At 44.0% G+C, this 20,459-nt stretch overlaps 1 protein-coding gene and 1 pseudogene across 4 annotated transcripts in view; both read left to right on the top strand.

Annotated features, from left to right (window-relative positions):
- The window catches only part of LOC149232516 (pentatricopeptide repeat-containing protein At1g10910, chloroplastic-like), a 386,506-nt gene that overhangs the window by 206,826 nt on the left and 159,221 nt on the right, over nt 1–20,459 (top strand). The window lies entirely within an intron of this gene.
- On the top strand, nt 14,718–15,545 carry LOC149232517 (annexin Gh1 pseudogene; annotated as a pseudogene).

The following is a 20,459-nucleotide window of genomic DNA, read 5'->3' as shown; positions in this document are numbered from 1 at the left end:
GGTTTTCCCCAAGAGTTGTAGGGGGTTTTTCTAGGGTCACCTTGACCAAAAATCACTGTGTTTAAATATGTTAAATGGCTGTTTGTACCTGCTGATTTTTTATTTCTGCATTTTCCAGCGTTCTGTAAAATTTCCAGAATTTGTGTTTTCAGCAAAATTTATTTTTTCAGTTGTTGAATGTATGGATATGGGAAAGGGCATTTAACTATATGGGAGAAATAAGGTGAAACTTAAAACCGGGGTGGGAAAATGAGGAATTTTTACATGGTATCAGAGCTTGAGTGCTGAAGTGCAGTTTGGGACAGTGAGGAGGAAAATTACAGCCTGCTGATTTTTCACTCAGAAAATTCCAGCAAGCTGATTTTTAACAAACAACAGTTTTATCTTTACTACAACAGTGCTATTTTTCAGTTTTAGGACAGCAGGATGTTATTGGGACTGAGGGTGGAGGATAGGCTGGATGGGCATACAAATTACAACGTTTGGAAGGAGAGAATGCAGAGTATCTTTGAGGAGGCAGAAGTCTGGGACATCATAGTGCATACCACACAGAACCCTGTTGTTGTGCCTATTGATGCTACTTAGTTGGCTAAGTATAATAAAAAGAACAACAAGGGTAAGATATTGATTCTACACGGAGTCAAAGACCATTGCATTCCTCATGTGAGAGGAAAGAGAAATGCCTATGACATGTGGACAATATTGTCCAATCTCTACCAAAGTACCAATGAGAATCGGAAAATGGTCCTGCAGGAGAAGCTGAAGACCATTAAGATGGGAAATGATAGTGCAACTGGATATCTCACAAAGATTACTAATGTGAGAGATGAGTTGGCTGTAGTTGGAGAGGACATTCCACCCACTGAGTTGGTGCAGATTGTAGTGAATGGCCTCCCTCGTTCATGGATGAACTTTGCTAATGGGGTTTGTGCATGTGAGACCCTTCCCACATGGGAGAGGTTTTGGGATGATTGCATTCAGACAGAGACCAGGAAAGGTCAGCTTGGGGCAGCCAAGCCAGTTGAGCAGGATGAGGATGTAGCACTGTCGGCAAGAGGCAAGAAAGGCAAAGGGAAGAAGCAGGCTTCCACAAGCAATAGTGGAGGCAAAGGCAAAGGTAAAGGTACGCAGGGTAACACACAGAAGGACTGTTCCAAGGTGAAGTGTTGGAATTGTCAAAAGATGGGACACTATGCAGTTGTGTGTCCGGAGAAGAAGAAGAAGAAGGGGAAGAACAAGAGCGTGGCAGCTTCAACAGAGGTTGAGGACTTTGCAGTTCGTTTTTACCGAGAGTTTGGGTTCACTACGTATGAGCCCTCTAGTGCAGGATCACCTGCCACACAGGTTTAGTGGGAGCATGCTTTCCCCTCGATTAGCGGAGCATTTTCGGATATCTGGTATGTGGACAGTGGGGCTTCACGTCACATGACAGGAGTCCGTGAGTACTTCTCAGAGCTTTCAGAGAGTGGCACTGATATAGAGGTAGTACTCGGTGATGACAGAGTTGTTAGAGCAGTCGGTGTGGGGACACTGACATTTCAGAGGGAGTCCAAACCTCCCTTGAAGGTGTTAGATGTTCTTTATGTGCCAGGGGTGAGGAAGAACCTCATATCCGTCTCAGCTTTGGAGGATAGAGGATATGAGGTACTGTTCAGGGGAGGACAGGTGTTGATGTATCCCAGGGGCACTCCAGCTGATTCAGCTAGAGTGATAGGTGTACGCCATGCAAAGGTGTACAAGTTTGCATTCCAGTCCCTTTTGGCATTGAGCAGTAGTACCGACAACAGAGCTAGCAGTTTTGAGCTGTGTGAGATTCGGCACCGCAGGATGGGACATATGTATCATGGAGCCTTGAGGACCTTGCGGGAGATCACTACAGGGTTGCCAGATTTCAGTACTGATCACTTTGATACTTGCAGAGGATGTGCGATGGGCAAGTTTGCCAAATTCCCTTTTCCCAGTAGTGACAGCAGAGCGACTGGGATACTTGATTTGATTCATTCTGATGTGAGCGGTCAGATGTCTCATGTTTCCTTGAGTGGATATGAGTACTATGTTTTATTCATTGATGATCACTCCAGGAGGACCTGGATTTATTTCTTGAAGACCAAGAGTGAGGTCTTCAAGCGGTTTCAGGAGTTTAGAGCTCTTGTGGAGACACAGACAGGTCGGAAGATCAAGTCCCTGAGGTCGGACAATGGGGGAGAGTACACCCTTGGAGAGTTTGTTGACTATTGTCCGGAGACATGCATTAGGAGGGAGTTCACTGTTCCTTACAACCCCCAGCAGAACGAGGTTGCGGAGAGGAAGAACAGATCCATCGTAGGGGCTGCCAAAGCCATGTTACATGATCAGGGGTTGACATTGTTCTTGTGGGCAGAGGCCTGCAACACAGCTGTTTATTGCAGAACAGGAGTCCGCGTCGTGCCTTAGGGCACATGACTCCGGAGGAGGCTTTTTCTGGGAAGAAGCCTGATATTGGTCATCTTTGTATCTTTGGATGCATTACATACTCCTACATACCGAAGGAGAAGAGGACCAAACTAGAGCCCACCGTAGAGAAGGGTATCTTTGTGGGCTAGAGTGAGACCTCAAAGGCCTTTCGGATTTACATTCCTGCACAGAGGAAAGTTGTTGTGAGACGGGATGTGAAGTTTGAGGAGGACAGGGCCTTTAGGAGATCACGAGAGTTAGAGTATCTGGATCAGCCAGACCTTCAACAGCAGTTGAGTCAGTCGCAGGGATCCAGTGGGCAGGGATCAGGGGGATCAGGAGGATCCGAAGGTACATCTATGAGGATGTCAGGTCCGTTAGTGAGTAGTGGCTCGCCGAGCCAGAGGGGTGGTGCTCCGGGCAGCATGCAGAGCAGTTCACGGAGCAGTTCACTAGGGAGTCCACTGATAGACAGTTCACACGGTACCTCAGCTTCTACAGGTTCAGGTGCAGGCAGGAGGACAACAGACAGACAGTTAGGAGTTAAGGCTCCTGATGATGATGGGGAGGAGGAGTTTCATTCTCCTATGGGAGAAGTGCACTCAGGGAAGAGGAAGCCCAAGTTGCTTCAAGACACCTTGAGAGATGCCACATCTGTCGCTGAGCTTAAGAGGCCGGTCAGAGAGAGTAGACCACCTGAGAGGTTTTGTAGCTATATGGCAATGGCTACCAACATCCTTGACTTTGAGGCTTCTAGCTATGAGGAGGCAGCTAGCCAGCAGGTCTGGAGAGAGGCCATGCAGGAGGAGTATTCTTCTATCATGAAGAATGATGTTTGGGAGGTGGTGCCGAGGCCTGACGGCAAATCCGTGGTTACTTCCAGATGGCTTTACAAGGTAAAGCATGATGCAGATGGCAGCATTGAGAAATTCAAAGCGAGGTTTGTGGCTAGAGGGTTCTCCCAGGTAGAGGGAGTTGATTATGAGGAGACCTTCGCTCCCGTGGCTCGATATACTTCGATCCGCTCCATTATATCGATAGCAACAGAGATGGGTTGGAAGATCCACCAGATGGATGTGAAGACTGCATTTCTCAATGGCTTCATACAGGAGGAGGTGTACATTGAGCAGCCACAGGGCTTTGAGGTGCACGGGAAGGAGTCCCATGTGTGCAGACTGAAGAAGGCCCTTTATGGCCTGAAGCAAGCTCCCAGAGCTTGGTACTCTAGGATAGATACATATTTTTAGGGGATGGGTTTGACAAAGAGTGAGGCAGATCCGAACCTTTACTTTATTGTGATTGGTGAGGAGCCTCTCATTCTGGTGCTGTATGTGGATGACTTGGTCATTACAGGTGCAGAGAGACTCATAGAGCAGTGCAAGAGAGATCTTGAGGTGGAGTTTGAGATGAAGGACATCGGCTTGATGCATTACTTTTTGGGTTTGGAGGTGTGGCAAGAGGGGGGGCATTTCTTCCTGGGGCAGAGGTAGTATATTGTGGACATCCTTGGCAGATTCCACATGGAGGATTGTAGACCTATGTCGACACTGATGATCACCAACTGGAAGAAGCTTCATGCTTCGGATTCCGAGTTGGTGGATCCCACATTGTACAGGCAGCTGATTCGTTCCTTGATGTATTTGGTCAACAGTAGACCAGATATTTGTTTTGCAGTCAACACGATGAGTCAGTTTATTTGTGAGGCTATGAAGGTTCACTAGGTGCCTGCAAAACACATTTTGCGGTACTTGCAGGGGACAGTGGATTATGGTCTGGACTACAGGCAGGGGGATGGAGTGAGATTGGCAGGTTATACTGATTCTGATTGGGCAGGTTGTGCTTCTGATAGGAAAAGCACTTAAGGGTGTTGTTTTGGGTTGGGTTTGGCAGTAGTGTCATGGTTCAGCCGGAAGCAACAGTCAGTAGCATTGAGTTGAGCGGAAGCAAAGTATATGGCTGCCAATCTAGGTAGTTGTGAGGCCATCTGGCTTCGCAAGATGTTGTTTGGCTTATTTGGATAGCCGTTGAGACCTTCAGTGATTTACTGTGATAATCAGAATTGCATTAAACTCACGGAGAATCCAATATTTCATGACAGGTCAAAGCATATCGGGATCAAATATCATTTCATCATAGATTGTGTTCAGAAGGGCGCTGTGAAGCTTGAGTATATTCCCACTGATGAGCAGGTTGCAGATATTCTTACCAAAGCCTTACCACGGGTCAAGCATGACCACATCAGAGACAAGATGGGTGTGGTGAGGAACACCTTCCTCGGTAAGAGGGAGTGTTGAAATTTGGTACCGGAGGACAGGTCGTTCCCTAAGGCTTTGATATTTGGCCTAGGGAAAAGTGTCCAAAAGAATTTAATTTTTCTCCTAAAGTGACTTTATAATTTTTATAAAGTGAAATCTAATCTAAAAGTGACTTTAAATGATAAAGTTACTAAAGTCTAATTTTAAAGTGATTTTATTAAAGTCAATGAAAAATTAGAAAGGAAAAGTGACTTTGGAAATAATGACTAAGTGGGTCTTTATTAAAGTGGGGTGAATTAAAAAATAGAAAGTGAGATTTAAATGAGCATTTAATCTCAGCCCTACATCTCAATCTATTTCAGCCATTGGATTTAGGGATCACCCAAAAGTCACTTAGAGTTAGATTAAAGGAGGAAAAGGTCATTCATTCTTTCATGAGCAGATTGAGAGAAAGAGAGCAAGGGAGATTTCTGAGCAGGAGGAGGAGGCAGCGACTTGACACATATTCCAAGGCAGTCTACAGCAGCTTTGAGCAGGCCGTACGACGTCCGTACAGCTGATTTTCTGCATAGAAATCGAGGGCCGTACAGCAGATTTTCTGCATAGAAATCGAGGGCCGTACAACTGATTTTCTGCACAGAAATCGAGGTCCATACAGTCCGTACAACAGATGTACAACAGTTTTACAATAGTTTTCCAGTTGGTTGTGTGGCACGAAAATCGAGATAAGTTGTAAAATTTGCTTGCTGATTTTTGCTGAATATTTCTCACTGTAAAAAGGCATTTTTTAGAAATAAGAAAGAGCTCTCGAACTGGTTTGCCCTAAGAGTTGTAGGGTGTTTTTCTAGGGTCACCTTGACTAAAAATCACTGTGTTTAAATGTGTTAAATGACTGTTTGTACTTGCTGATTTTTTATTTCTGCATTTTCCAGCATTCTGTAAAATTTCCAGAATTTGTGTTTTCAGCAAAATTTATTTTTTCAGTTGTTGAATGTATGGATATGGGAAAGGGCATTTAACTATATGGGAGAAATAAGGTGAAACTGAAAACCGGGGTGGGAAATGATAAATTTTTACATGGTATCGGAGCTTGAGTGCTAAAGTGCAGTTTGGGACAGTAAGGAGGGAAATTACGCCCTGCTGATTTTTCACTCAGAAAATTCCAGCAAGCTGATTTTTCACAAACAACAGTTTTATCTTTACTACAACAGTGCTATTTTTCAGTTTTAGGACAACAGGATGTCATTGGGATTGAGGGTGGAGGATAGGCTGGATGGGCATACAAATTACAGCGTTTGGAAGGAGATAATGCAAAGTATCTTTGAGGAGGCAAAAGTCTGGGACATCATGGTGCATACCACACAAAACCCTGTTGTTGTGCCTACTGATGCTATTCAGTTGGCTGAGTATAATAAAAAGAACAACAAGGGTAAGAGACTGATTCTAAACGGAGTCAAAGACCATTGCATTCCTCATGTGAGAGGAAAGAGAAATGCCCATGAGATGTGGACAACATTGTCCAATGTCTACCAGAGTACCAATGAGAACTGGAAAATGGTCCTGAAGGAGAAGCTGAAGACCATTAAGATGGGCAATGATAGTGCAGCTGGATATCTCACAAAGATTACTATTGTGAGAGATGAGTTGGCAGAAGTTGGAGAGGACATTCCACCCACTGAGTTGGTGCGGATTGTAGTGAATGGCCTCCCCCATTGATGGATGAACTTTGTTGATGGGGTTTGTGCATGTGAGACCCTTCCCACATGGGAGAGGTCTGGGGATGATTGCATTCAGACAGAGATAAGGAAAGGTCACCTTGGGGCAGCCAAGCCAGTTGAACAGGATGAGGATGTAGCACTGTCGGCGGGAGGCAAGAAATGCAAAGGGAAGAAGCAGGCTTCCACAAGCAATGGTGGGGGCAAAGGCAAAGGTAAAGGTAAGCAAGGTAACACAAAGAAGGACTATTCCAAGGTGAAGTGTTGGAATTGTCAAAAGATAGGACACTATGCAGTTGTGTGTCCTGAGAAGAAGAAGAAGAAGGGGAAGAACCAGAGCGTGGCAGCTTCAGCAGAGGTTGAGGACTTTGCAGTTCGTTTTGACCGGGAGTTTGGGTTCACTGCTTATGAGTCCTCTAGTGTAGGATCACCTGCCACACTGGTTTAGAGGGAGCATGCTCTTTCCTCGATTAGCGGAGCATCTTCGAGTATCTGGTATGTGGCAGTGGGGCTTCACGTCACATGACAGGAGTCCGTGAGTACTTCTCAGGGCTTTCAGAGAGTGGCACTGATATAGAGGTAGTACTCGGTGATGACAGAGTTGTTAGAGCAGTCGGTGTGAGGACACTGACATTTCAGAGGGAGTCCAAACCTCCCTTGAAGGTGTCAGATGTTCTTTATGTGCCAGGGATGAGGAATAACCTCATATCTGTCTTAGCTTTGGAGGACAGAGGATATGAGGTACTGTTCAGGGGAGGATAGGTGTTGATGTATCCGAGGGGCACTCCAGCTGATTCAGCTAGAGTGATAGGTGTACGCCATGCAAAGGTGTACAAGTTTGCATTCCAGTCCCTTTTGGCATTGAGCAGTAGTACCGATAGCAGAGCTAGCAGTTCTGAGCTCTGTGAGATTTGGCATCGTAGGATGGGACATATGTATCATGGAGCCTTGAGGACCTTGTGGGAGATCACTACAGGTGTGCTAGATTTCAGTACTAATCACTTTGATACTTGCAGAGGATGTGCGATGGGCAAGTTTGCCAAATCCCCTTTTCCCAGCAGTGACAGTAGAGCGGCTGGGATACTTGATTTGATTCATTCTGATGTGAGCGGTCGGATGTCTCATGTTTCCTTGAGTGGATATGAGTACTATGTTTTATTCATTGATGATCACTCCAGGAGGACCTGGATTTATTTCCTGAAGACCAAGAGTGAGGTCTTCAAGCGGTTTCAAGAGTTTAGAGCTCTTGTGGAGACACAGACAGGTCGGAAGATCAAGTCCCTGAGGTTGGACAATGGAGGAGAGTACACCCTTGGAGAGTTTGTTGACTATTGTGCGGAGGCAGACATTAGGAGGGAGTTCACTGTTCCTTACAACCCCTAGCAGAACGGGGTTGCGGAGAGGAAGAACAGATCCATCGTAGGGGCTTCCAAAGCCATGTTACATGATCAGGGGTTGCCTTTGTTCTTGTGGGCAGAGGCCTGCAACATAGCTGTTTACTTGCAGAACAGGAGTTCGCATCGTGCCTTGGGGCGCATTACTCCAGAAGAGGCTTTTTCTGGGAAGAAGCCTGATATTGGTCATCTTCGTATCTTTGGATGCATTACATACTCCTACATACCCAAGGAGAAGAGGACGAAACTAGAGCCCACTGCAGAGAAGGGTATCTTTGTGGGCTACAGTGAGACCTCAAAGGCCTTTCGGATTTACATTCCTGCACAGAGGAAAGTTGTTGTGAGACGGGATGTGAAGTTCGAGGAGGACAGGGCCTTTAGGAGATCACGGGAGTTAGGGTATCTGGATCAGCCGAATCCTCAGCAGCAGTTGAGTCAGTCGCAGGGATCCAGTGGGCAGGGATCAGGAGGATCTGGAGGTACATCTATGAGGATGTCAGGTTCATCAGTGAGCAGTGGCTCGCCGAGACAGAGGGGTGGTGCTCGGGGCAGCATGCAGAGCAGTTCACAGAGCAGTTCACTAGGGAGTCCACTGATAGACAGTTCACACGGTACCTCAGCTTCTACAGGTTCAGGTGTAGGCAGGAGGACAGCAGATAGACAGTCAGGAGTTCAGGCTCCTGATGATGATGGGGAGGAGGAGTTTCATTCTCCTATGGGAGAAGTGCACTCAGGGAAGAGGAAGCCCAAGTTGCTTCAGGACACCTTGAGAGATGCCACATCTGTCGCTGAGCCTAATAGGCCAGTCAGAGAGAGTAGACCACCTGAGATGTTTTGTAGCTATATGGCAATGGCTACCAACGTGCTTGACTCTGAGCCTTCTAGCTATGAGGAGGCAGCTAGCCAGCAGGTCTGGAGAGAGGCCATGCAGGAGGAGTATTCTTCTATCATGAAGAATGATGTTTGGGAGGTTGTGCTGAGGCCTGAGGGAAAATCCGTGGTTACTTCCAGATGGCTTTACAAGGTAAAGCATGCTGCAGATGGTAGCATTGAGAAATTCAAAGCGAGGTTTGTGGCTAGAGGGTTCTCCCAGGTAGAGGGAGTTGATTATGAGGAGACCTTCGCTCCCGTGGCTCGATATACTTCGATCCGTTCCATTATATCGATAGAAGCAGAGGTGGGTTGGAAGATCCACAAATGGATGTGAAGACTGCATTTCTCAATGGCTTCATACAAGAGTAGGTGTACATTGAGCAACCACAGGGCTTTGAGGTGCATGGGAAGGAGTCCCATGTGTGCAGACTGAAGAAGGTCCTTTATGGCCTGAAGCAAGCTCCCAGAGCATGGTACTCCAGGATAGATACATACTTGCAGGGGATGGGTTTCACAAAGAGTGAGGCAGATCCGAACCTTTACTTTATTGTGATTGGTGAGGAGCCTCTCATTCTGGTGCTGTATGTGGATGACTTGGTCATTACAGGTGGAGAGAGACTCATGGAGCATTGCAAGAGAGATCTTGCAGCGGAGTTTGAGATGAAGGACATCGGCTTGATGCATTACTTTTTGGGTTTGGAGGTGTGTCAGGAGGAGGGGAATTTCTTCCTTGGGCAGGGGAAGTATATTGTGGACATCCTTGGCAGATTCCACATGGAGGATTGTAGACCCATGTCGACACCGATGATCACCAACTGGAAGAAGCTTCATGCTTCGGATTCCGAGTTGGTGGATCCCACATTGTACAGGCAGCTGATTGGTTCCTTGATGTATTTGGTCAACTTTAGACCAAATATTTGTTTTGTAGTCAACACGATGAGTCAGTTTATGTGTGAGGCTACGAAGGTTCACTTGGTGGCTGCAAAACACATTTTGCGGTACTTGCAGGGGACAATGGATTATGGTCTGTACTACAGGCAGGGGGATGGAGTGAGATTGGCAGGTTATACTGATTCTGATTGGGCAGGTTGTGCTTCTGATAGGATGAGCACTTCAGGGTGCTGTTTTGGGTTGGGTTCGACAGTAGTGTCATGGTTCAGCCGGAAACAACAGTTAGTAGCATTGAGTTCAGCAGAAGTAGAGTATATGGCAGCCAGTCTAGCTAGTTGTGAGGCCATATGGCTTCGCAAGATGTTGTTTGGCTTATTTGGTCAGTCGTTGAGACCTTTAGTGATTTACTGTGATAATCAGAGTTGCATTAAACTCACGGAGAATCCAGTATTTCATGATAGGTCAAAGCATATCGGGATCAAATATCATTTCATCAGAGACTGTGTTCAGAAGGGCGCTGTGAAGCTTGAGTATATTCCCATTGATGAGCAGGTTGCAGATATTCTTACCAAAGCCTTACCACGGGGCAAGCATGACTACTTCAGAGACAAGATGGGTGTGGTGAGGAACACCTTCCTCGGTAAGAGGAAGTGTTGAAACTTGGTACTGGAGGACAGGTGGTTCCCTAAGGCTTTGATCTCTGGCCTAGAGAAAAGTGTCCAAAAGAATTTAATTTTTCTCCTAAAGTGACTTTATAATTTTTATAAATTCAAATCTAATTTAAAAGTGACTTTAAGTGATAAAGTTACTAAAGTTTAATTTTAAAGTGACTTTATTTAAGTCAATGAAAAATTAGAAAGGAAAAGTGACTTTGGAAATAAATGACTAAGTGGGTCATTATTAAAGTGGGGTGAATTAAAAAATAGAAAGTGAGATTTAAATGAGCATTTAATCTCAGCCCTAGATCTCAATCTATTTCAGCCATTGGATTTTGGGATCACCCAAAAGTCACTTAGGGTTAGATTAAAGGAGGAAAATGAAGAAAAGGTCATTCATTCTTTCATGAGCAGATTGAGAGCAAGAGAGCAAGAGAGCAAGGTAGATTTCTGAGCAGGAGGAGGAGGCAACAACTTGGCACATATTCCAAGGCATTTTACAGCAGCTTGGAGCAGGCTGTATAGTAGGAGAAGGCCGTAGAACAGTGCAACAGTCTGTACAACGTCCATACAACCGATTTTCTGCACAGAAATCGAGGGCAGTATGGCAGATTTTTTGCACAGAAATCGAGGGCCGTACAACAGATTTTCTGCACAGAAATCGAGGGCCGTACAGCTGATTTTTTGCACAGAAATCGAGGTCTATACAGTCCGTACAACAGCAATACAACAGTTTTATAGTAGTTTTCCAGTTGGTTGTGTGGCACGAAAATCGAGATAAGTTGTAAAATTTGCTTGCTTATTTTCGTTGAATATTTCTCACTGTAAAAAGGCATTTTTCAGAAACAAGAAAGAGCTCTCGAACTAGTTTTCCCCAAGAGTTGTAGGGGGTTTTTCCAGGGTCGCCTTGACCAAAAATCATTGTGTTTAAATGTGTTAAATGGCTGTTTGTACCTGCTGATTTTTTATTTCTGCATTTTCCAGCATTCTGTAAAATTTCCAGAATTTGTGTTTTCAACAAAATTTATTTTTTCAGTTGTTGAATGTATGGATATGGGAAAGGGCATTTATCTATATGGGAGAAATAAGGTGAAACTGAAAACTAGGGTGGGAAAATGAGAAATTTTTACATAGTACCCCACCAGCTCCACTTTGCATCTTACCCATAGCCTCGTAAACCCCAACAAATTGAAGGTTAGAGCTCTTAGGTTCTGCGCAATCCCGGCACCGGCAAATCAGCTTACTCAGCCAACGGCGTTAGCCCTCTTGGCCTCTGCGTGGCTCAGCGTGAGCCTATCTTTGCCTCCCTCAGCCTTTCAGTTGCCTCTTCCTGGCTCAATCTTGATGACGCAGGCACTGTGTCACCCCTTCCTTGCTACTACTCTGCTAGAAACAACTTCTGTCGCTCGGGACAACTGTTTTCTGCTGCTGCTGCTCTGCTCAGCTGATGTCCTCAGTTCTCCTGTGATCCGCAACCACGCTCTGATACCATATTGAAGTTTCTAAGTCTAATTGTTAGAAACCCTTCATGTACTTTAATGCTTTATTCCTACCTACTTGTTCTGTTAATTAACAAATTATTTACCATGTAAATACTAGGAATAAATATAAGTACATGCTCAACACATTACAGATCATCAACTGAAGGAAATAGAAACAAGCACACAAGTGACACCGTTGTTTTTGGACTAATGTCCCTGGAAAAACCCAATGCGGGAAAATTGGTGCAGCTATCTGAGGGTTTGATTTATTAAGCAGTTTCAGAATACAATCTTTGTGCCAAATCCGGTTCACCCAATAGAGAAAAATCTCAGTAGTAGTACCTCTCTACTCGGAAGTAGATATTCCGGCTGAAACCCCAGATAAACACTTCGGCAGCTCCACAACTCCAATCTGCCTCGTGAAACCCCAACCTCAACCTCCAGGCACTGCTTCAGCTCTTTCTAGCTCGGTGTTAGCCCAACATCACTCTGGCTTGTCCTACATCAGCCTCTAGAGGCACTGCGTCAGTCCTCTGGCCCTCCGTGTCACTCACGCTGGCCCTCCGAGGTACTGCGCAACTCCTGGTTGCCTCTGCGTGAGCCTTGGCTAGCTCTGCGTGAACCCTTGGCTAGTTTTGCGTCCCTATCCAGCTATTGCGTTGATCCTCTCGGTGCTTCTCTACCTCTTTGCTTCTGTATTCACTGCCCCTCAGCTGCAACTCTGATCACTCTCTCAACTTTCTCAGCAAACCCAACTCCAAAAAGTCGAAATTTTGATCTCTTGGTGTGTCCTCCAAGTGACCCTCAAGCCTCCTCTTATACTTTTCTCGTTGACAAATAAATGGCCGAAATTAAGTCCCTAATCAATGGCTAAGATTAGATCTGGCTTGATCCATGCCTTTTGGACCATTCTAACACAGTTTTATATTAATTCACATTAATATTTTATTTTCCCTAAATTTAGGCTTAGGGTCACCATTAAAAATATTAATTATTTTAATATCTCCCAAACTGTTTAGAATTTGCCCAAATCCTTTTTGGTTATTGGAGATCTCATGCGCCTTAGCCTTTCCATCAATTTTCGTGGCTAGAGCACATCCGATGCTACTCTAAATCAACAGATGTGAATAGTCATAAATGATAGAACAATGAATTACATTTCTTATTAACCGGGATGTACACTTATAATAGATTAGAGTGACTGTTGGATTCCATAGTCCAAGCTCTCTTGGACTCTGGTGGCTATTCATATTCCACACCAACCCATAGAGGATTAGGTGTCCAACATTCCACCCCTTAATCCGAAGGGGTATGTATGAGTCCAAGAAGAGCGTTGTAATACAAATGTGCAAAAATGCATGGCAGCACTAGGGTGAGTGTGCTCTCTGAAATGTTGGTATAAGGGGGTTGGTTTAAGGATGACCACCAACGCTGGAATACTTAGTGTAGTTTCTGAAACTCTTCCAAATTTGGCATGAAGTTGAGGTTTTCTCCTAGAGGAAGTGCTCCTCATGTTTTGAAGAGGGAAACCTTCAACTTTGAAAGGGAGGTCTTACAGGAGGCTTGTTTTTGAAGCATTTGTTTGAAGAATGAGTGGTTTTATGACAGTGCTCACATGGATGAAGATCAAAACAGTGATCTTTCATATGGCCAACTCGGTCACATCGTTGGCATTTAACAACTTTTGGCTGCGAATGTGGAGGAGCATAATCTGGAATAGCTGAAGGTGAACTGTCAAGAAGAAATCCAGCACTTTGAAATTGGATGGGCCTTGAGTAATCTGGAATGTGAAGGGAAACCTCCTTATCATATCCAAGTCCGGTTTTGTTCTTGTTATGGAAAAGCTCTTCCCAAGGTTTGATGATTGGCTTGTGAAGTGTAGGTTGGACTTCTAAATCTACATGCACATCAGCTCTTGAATTAGCCTCAACTTTATTGTCTTGATTAGTTTCTGCATGTTGATGGGAGTCAATTTCTGACTCAAAAAGAGAATTGTTCTGAACAGAAACAAGTTCATAATGACGATTACATTGTTGTAGCTCATCTCGCTGTAAGTGTGATTCAAGCTGCAAAAAATCAATGTTTTCTTGTGCATATTGTAGACAGGTTCTAATGTCAGCAAGAGTGTCCCTGTTGATGTTTACCATCCCATCAACAATGGAATGAATTAAGGTTTTTAATAGCTCCAATGCATCATCAAGTCGATCCATTTCACAATAATTGAAGCAGAAAAATGGTGTTGGCTTGCACACATAAAAATAGTTCCCATTGCTAAATAGATGTAACTATAGGATGAATAGCAAGCTTCTGTTGGACTCTTGACCACGTCCAGTGCTATATATGAACAAAAACAAATTCAAGCATTCTCAAAACAATAAGTTGTGAGCAAGCTTTACCATCACTTGTGGAAATGACGCAAAGACATGGGCGCAGATCGGCTTCGTATAGTTCTGTAGAGATTTGATCAAATGTTGTATCCAAAAACTACAGTTTACATGCAAGGCAGTTCTACTTGGTGACTGCTTCTTCCAATCTTGTGATTGCAATTTTTCTTTTTTAGGAATGCAAATCTTCTGCCTTCATTTTACTAGAGCCAAACTCCAACGATAACTGCAATGCCCTGTTAATCGAACTTGCGCCCTCTTCTCAAAGAGCTTAAACACATATATATCAGTTTTGATTGCACCATTCAATGCCTAGAAAATTTCAACACACCACAAATAATGACAACAACTATGGCAGTGTGGCTACTGCGCGGGCCTAGAGTGTGGCTACTGGAGTTTTATGCGACCACAAATAATGGGATGCCTTGCTGCCAACACACAGTGATGAACCAACAAATAACCTTATACGGTCTTCAAAACTGTGTTACCATACAATGCTAGGACTGCTTCAATTGTTTTCCCAAGTCGGCTTTACAAGTTAGCGACGAACCATAGTTCAGGACCAACATTCAACACTGCAACAATTTCACACCATAGAACCAACAATTTGCATTCAACTATAGGGGCACAATGAGAAGTTGATTATGGAAATTTTGGGACACAGAACTACAACACAACGCAGAGCAATCAGGCAAACGTACACTCAGTTGTATGAGGAATATTTCCTGAAGCGATTGCAATCAGAACTCACACGAGATTTTGAGAGAGCTCTGCTCCTTTGGTCACTGGATCCCCCAGAACGAGATGCCCTTTTAGCCCATGAATCGATAAAGAAGTGGAGTCCAAAGAACAGGTCACTTCTGGAAATCTCTTGTGCTCCATCTTCAACTGAGCTGTGGTCGGTCAGATAAGCATATCATATACGTTACAAGAAATCTCTGGAGGAAGATGTTGCTTCTCATACTCATGGAGACTTCCACAAGCTGCTAGTTCAACTTGTAAGTTCTTACCGATATGAAGGTTCAGAAGTTGATACGCGCTTGGCAAAATCTAAAGCTAAGCAATTACATGAAGCTATAAAGGACAAGGCTTTCGGTAACGAGGAATTCATTCACATAATAACTACAAGGAGTAAGGCACAGTTGAATGCCACTTTCAATTATTACAAAGATGACTATGGTTATCATATCAACAAGGACTTGAAGAATGGGAAGCTAGAAGACTTCCTAGAGTCACTACGAATTGTTATCAAATGCATTTGCTTTACTGAAAGATACTTTGCAAAGGTTTTGAGGTTGGCAAAAGATAAACTTGGGACAGATGAAGAAGCCCTTATGCGAGTGGTGGTGACTCGTGCTGAGACTGTCTTGAGTAATATCAAAGAAGAATACCACAAAAGAACTACCAAAACATTAGAGCATGTAATAGCTGTGGAGACTACCAAGAATTTTTGCTTACTTTGATAGGCAAACAACAATCCTGAGCTCTGTTATCTCTGTCCAGGAACTGTTGCATGTTGCAACGCATTTCTCAGGACTTCAAACACTAGGAGCATCTCTTCAAGGGGTAGTGGACCGTAGCCAATGGTGGTATGGGAGCCGTGGTATTACCAATTTGGCTGCACATCGAGAATGCCAATAGAGATAGACATGCCCAACGCATCTAGAGAAATCTGTGACCAACAATCACAAAGCACAGTTTGAGACTGTGCCCACTTGCTCACAAACGCTCTTCCAAATAACTTGCATTGGTTTGCAGCAGCAGAGAAAATGACAGTTATAGGGCAAAGATCATAGCTAGAATTTAGTTGAGAAAACATTCATGAAATGTAGAACTGATGGCAGAAATGACATGCACAAAGAGGCCACAAAACAAGTGGCTCAAATATGAGCAGGGCAAGATATCGCCTGCTCTGATACCATGTTAAACCCACGTGGGATGTGAACAGTTATAAATGATAGAACAGTGAATTACATTTCTTATTAACTTAGATGTACATTTATAATACATTAGAGTGACCATTGGATTCCATATTCCATGGTTTCTTGGACTTCGGTGCCTATTCATATTTTGTACCAACCCATAGACGATTAGGTGTCCAACAACAGATACACAATTGCCCAGGCAATTCTATTTTCTCAGCAGCAACAACTTAGTAGAGAAGATAGAGCCAGAGGGTGAGTAGCAGGTGGAAGAGGAGAGCAACAACATTCTGGGAGAAAGTTTTCAGTTCTCGGAAGAGTCGAAGGAAGGAAGGCCAAAATTTTTAGAGGGCCAGTGTAGGGATTGCGTAGAGGCTGAAGTAGGCATCTCAATGCAGAGCGTGGGGAATCTATTTCGGGGGTAAAAAAGAACTGCGGGTGAGAGAAAATTCTCACAATATTTTTGCTAGTGTTTTCTTCAGATTAGATTGCCAGCTGGGCATCTAAATTATTGTACTCAGAATTGCTGCTGAACATTAATAATAAAACCCTCATCTGCTGCACCGGTTTTCCCAAGTTGGGTTTTTCCGGGGACAATTGTCCAAAAATAATTGTGTGTGCTAGAACTTCTCAGTTTCCAGTATTTTATTTTCTGCAATATTTTTATGGTGAAAATTGCAGCTGTGATTTTATTCGTTATTTGCCATAGTAAATAAACTGCAGAAATAATTTCTGAGTTAGAAGAATAAATCTCCAAAAGCTGCAATAGATAAAATTTCACATGTTATCAGAGCCTAATTGATCAGCCAGGAAGCTCAGAAGTAGAGAAAGGAATTTCATTGTTTAAAGGGAGCAGCAAATCGAAATTCCCAGAGAGACTGCGTAGAGTCCAGAACAGGGAGTTCAAGGTGCTAGGGGCAGCAGTTCGATTTTTCCATTGGAAGGAGGCAGGAAAATCAAATTGCCCAGATTAGTGATTCCAATAGTTAGAGGGAGTAGTTGCAGAGTAGATTTTTTTGCTGAGCAGAATATTGGTTGGACGCAGAAAGTTTTGTTGCAGGCTGGAAAGCAGAATCTGTGTTGGGAGGAAAAGAGAAATAGCACACTTAATTTGTTCTAGTATAGCCATGGACCGAAGTAACATTCAAGAGACTTCAGATTTGTCTTCCAGATTGGAAGATGAATTTGCTTGCTTAGCAGGATCAGCTTCACAGGGAGTTTGGTACATTGACAGTGGAGCTTCAACTCACATGACAGGGGTTAGAGAATATTTCTCTAGCTACAAAGAGGAGCAAATGGATTTCCAGATTACTATGGGAAACAAAACGAAATGTACTCCAACAGGGAGAGGTACCATAGATTTTTAGGGGGAGTCAGGAGCAAGCACCAGTGCTTTAGATGTATTGCATGTGCCAGTATTGGGTATGACTTGATTTCAGTATCCCAGTTACATGATAAAGGGTACGATATTCACTTCGTAGGGAAGAAAGTGTATGTCAAACACCTGAGCTAGAAGAAGGTAAGACAAATTGGAGTTCGAAGTAACATGTTGTACCAGTTACAAATCGATTCTCCAGTGGCACTGATAGGCAACAACAATAGCAGTGGGAAGGAGTTGAATGAATTATTGCACAGAAGAATGGGACATCTACATCATGGAGCACTCAAGATGCTCAAAGAATATCAGGGGTTCCTGAACTAGGAACTGAACACAATGATGTGTGCAGAGGGTGCATACTTGCAAAGTATGCTAAGGTAGCATTTCCAAGGAGTGACAACAGAGCTGATGGCGTGTTAGGACTTATACATTCAGATATTTGTGGCCCGATGTCCACTAGAGCACTCAACATTGCCGAATATTTCGTCACCTTTATTGATGATCATTCCAGGAAAACCTAGATCTACTTCTTGAAGACCAAGGATGAGGTCTTCGATCGTTTCAGAGTGTTTAAAGCTCTCGTGGGGAATGCAATAAGGAAGAAGATCAAGATACTTCGCTTAGATAATGGTGGAGAGTATATTGATAAAGACTTCACAGATTTCTGTGCGAAGGAAGGCATCAAGGGAGAATGGACAACTCCATATGATCCACAGGAGAATGGTGTAGCGGAGTGGAAAAATAGGACCATTGTTGGAGCTGAAAAGGCTATGTTATATGACTGGGATCTACCACAGATTTCTGTGGACAGAAGCATGTAACATGACAATGTATATTCAGAACAGGACTCCTCATAGAGCATTGGGGAAAAAACTCCAGAAGGAGTCTTCACGGGGAAGAAGCCTGAAGTCAGTCACCTCAGAATTTTTGGCAGTGTTGCTTATTGTCACATGCCAGATGATAAAAGGACCAAACTGGATCAGACTGCAGAGAAGGGGTTTTTCGTTGGGTACAACGAAACCTCAAAGGCATCCAAAATCTACATTCCTAGTAGTAGGAAGATAGTAGTAAGGCGAGACGTGAAGTTCATGGAGGACCAAGCTTTCAGGAGGTCTCGTGAGCTGCCTGCAAGTGATCAAAATCAGTCAGCAGAAGCTCCTTTAGTCCAGCCATAGGAGTAGCCGGTGGGACAAGCAGGAGGACAGTCACAAGGGTCAAGTACTGTGACCAGTACAAGTATTTCCTCAGGTCCAGAAAATCCGGGGAGTTCTCAGCAGATGGAGTAGCACAGACACGATGAGGAGGAGCTGGCCGAACTTCCCATGACTAGTGATCGAGTCGGGAGAGAGGTTCATTAGACATTAAAGGATGCATAAAGTTTATTGGAACTCCTAAGACAAGCAAGAGACAACGTAGACAACCTGACAGGTACCAAACATTGGTAGCTTGGGTTGCAGAACCTTCCAGCTTTCAGGAGGCCGCACAACGTCAGGTGTGGATAGATGCCATGGTAGAAGAGTATAGCTCTATCATGATGAATGATGTTTGGGAGGTAGTGCCCAGGCCAAAAGACAAATCAGTTGTAGGTTTGAGGTGGATCTATAAGATCAAATATGCGGCAGATGACAGTGTGGAAAAGTACAAGACTAGGTTCGTGGCAAAGGGGTATGCACAAAAGGAAGGGATAGATTATGAGGAAACCTTCACCCAGTTTCCAAATACAACTTTATCTGGTCAGTTACATCTCTGGCGGCTCAGATGGGAAGGCAGATTCACCAAATGGACGTCAAGACAACCTTCTTGAACGGAGTGATAGAGGAGGATGTGTACATAGAATAGCTAGAGGACTTTGAGACTCATGAAAGACGCACCCATGTGTGCAAATTGAAGAAGGATCTATATGGGCTCAAGCAGGCTCCTAGGGCATGGTATGGTAGAATTGACACCTACTTGCAGCAGATGGGGTTCGTCAAGAGTGACATAGCTCCCAATCTTTACTATTTGATGGTAGAGGATGAGCCCTTCATTCTAGTTTTGTATGTGGATGATCTGTTCTTGACAGGATCATCAGAGCTCATAGTGGATTGCAAGAGGAACCTGACAGCAGAATTTGACATGAAGGATTTGGGGTTGATGCACTATTTCCTAGGATTGGAGGTGTGGAAGAAGGATGGGGAGATCTTCCTTGGGCAAGGAAGATATGCTACAAATATTCTGAAGAGGTTTAGAATGCAGGATTGCAGACCCATGTCTACATCCATGATTACCATCTGGAAGAGGATAGATGCATCAGATGACAACCATGTCGACCCCACGGGTCTCTCATGTATTTGTTCAACATTAGGCCAGATATTTGCTTCGCATACAATACCCTTAGTCAGTTCATGGTGGAACTGAAAAGGGTACATCGGGCAACAACAAGGCATATTCAGAGGTAAATTTGAGGCACAGTCGAGTATGGGTTGAAATATACTCGAGAGGATGACGTCAGACTTCGTGGGTAAACAGATGTAGATTGGGTAGGTAGTTCAGTGGGCAGGAAAAGTACCTCTGGGTACTGCTTCAGTGTTGGATCAGAGATGGTTTCTTGGTGTAGCAGGAAGTAGAAGTCAGTAGCACTGAGCTCTGCAGAAGAAGAGTATATGGCAGCTAGCACAACTATGTGCGAAACTATATGGCTTCGGAAGCTGCTAGTAAGCTTGTTCAAGCAAAGGATGGAGGCAACTAGTGTCTATTGTGATAATCAGAGCTGCATAAAGCTATCTGAGAATCCAATGTTTCATGACATGTCGAAGCACATCAATATTCAGTGTCACTTCATCAGAGATTGTGTGTAACAAGGAGCAGTCCAGTTACAGTATGTTCCCACAGAAGAGCATGTTGCAAATATACTCACGAAAGCTCTAGGGAGAGCTAAGTTCATCTATTCCAGAGAACAGATGGGTATGGTGGAGAACTCGTTTCAGTAGCAGGGACATGCTATTTTGGATGTTGCAGATGTTGCAGTTGCAACAACAACAGATGAGAGGGAGTTGCAGTGCAGATGTATGTTGGAAATATTGTCATTGATGGCAAAG

Source organism: Pinus tabuliformis, chromosome J, assembly GCF_031772625.1.
Source record: "Pinus tabuliformis cultivar Carrire ecotype Pingquan chromosome J, CPIR1, whole genome shotgun sequence".
NCBI lineage: Eukaryota > Viridiplantae > Streptophyta > Pinopsida > Pinales > Pinaceae > Pinus > Pinus tabuliformis.
This window is presented reverse-complemented; position numbering and strand designations above follow the sequence as displayed.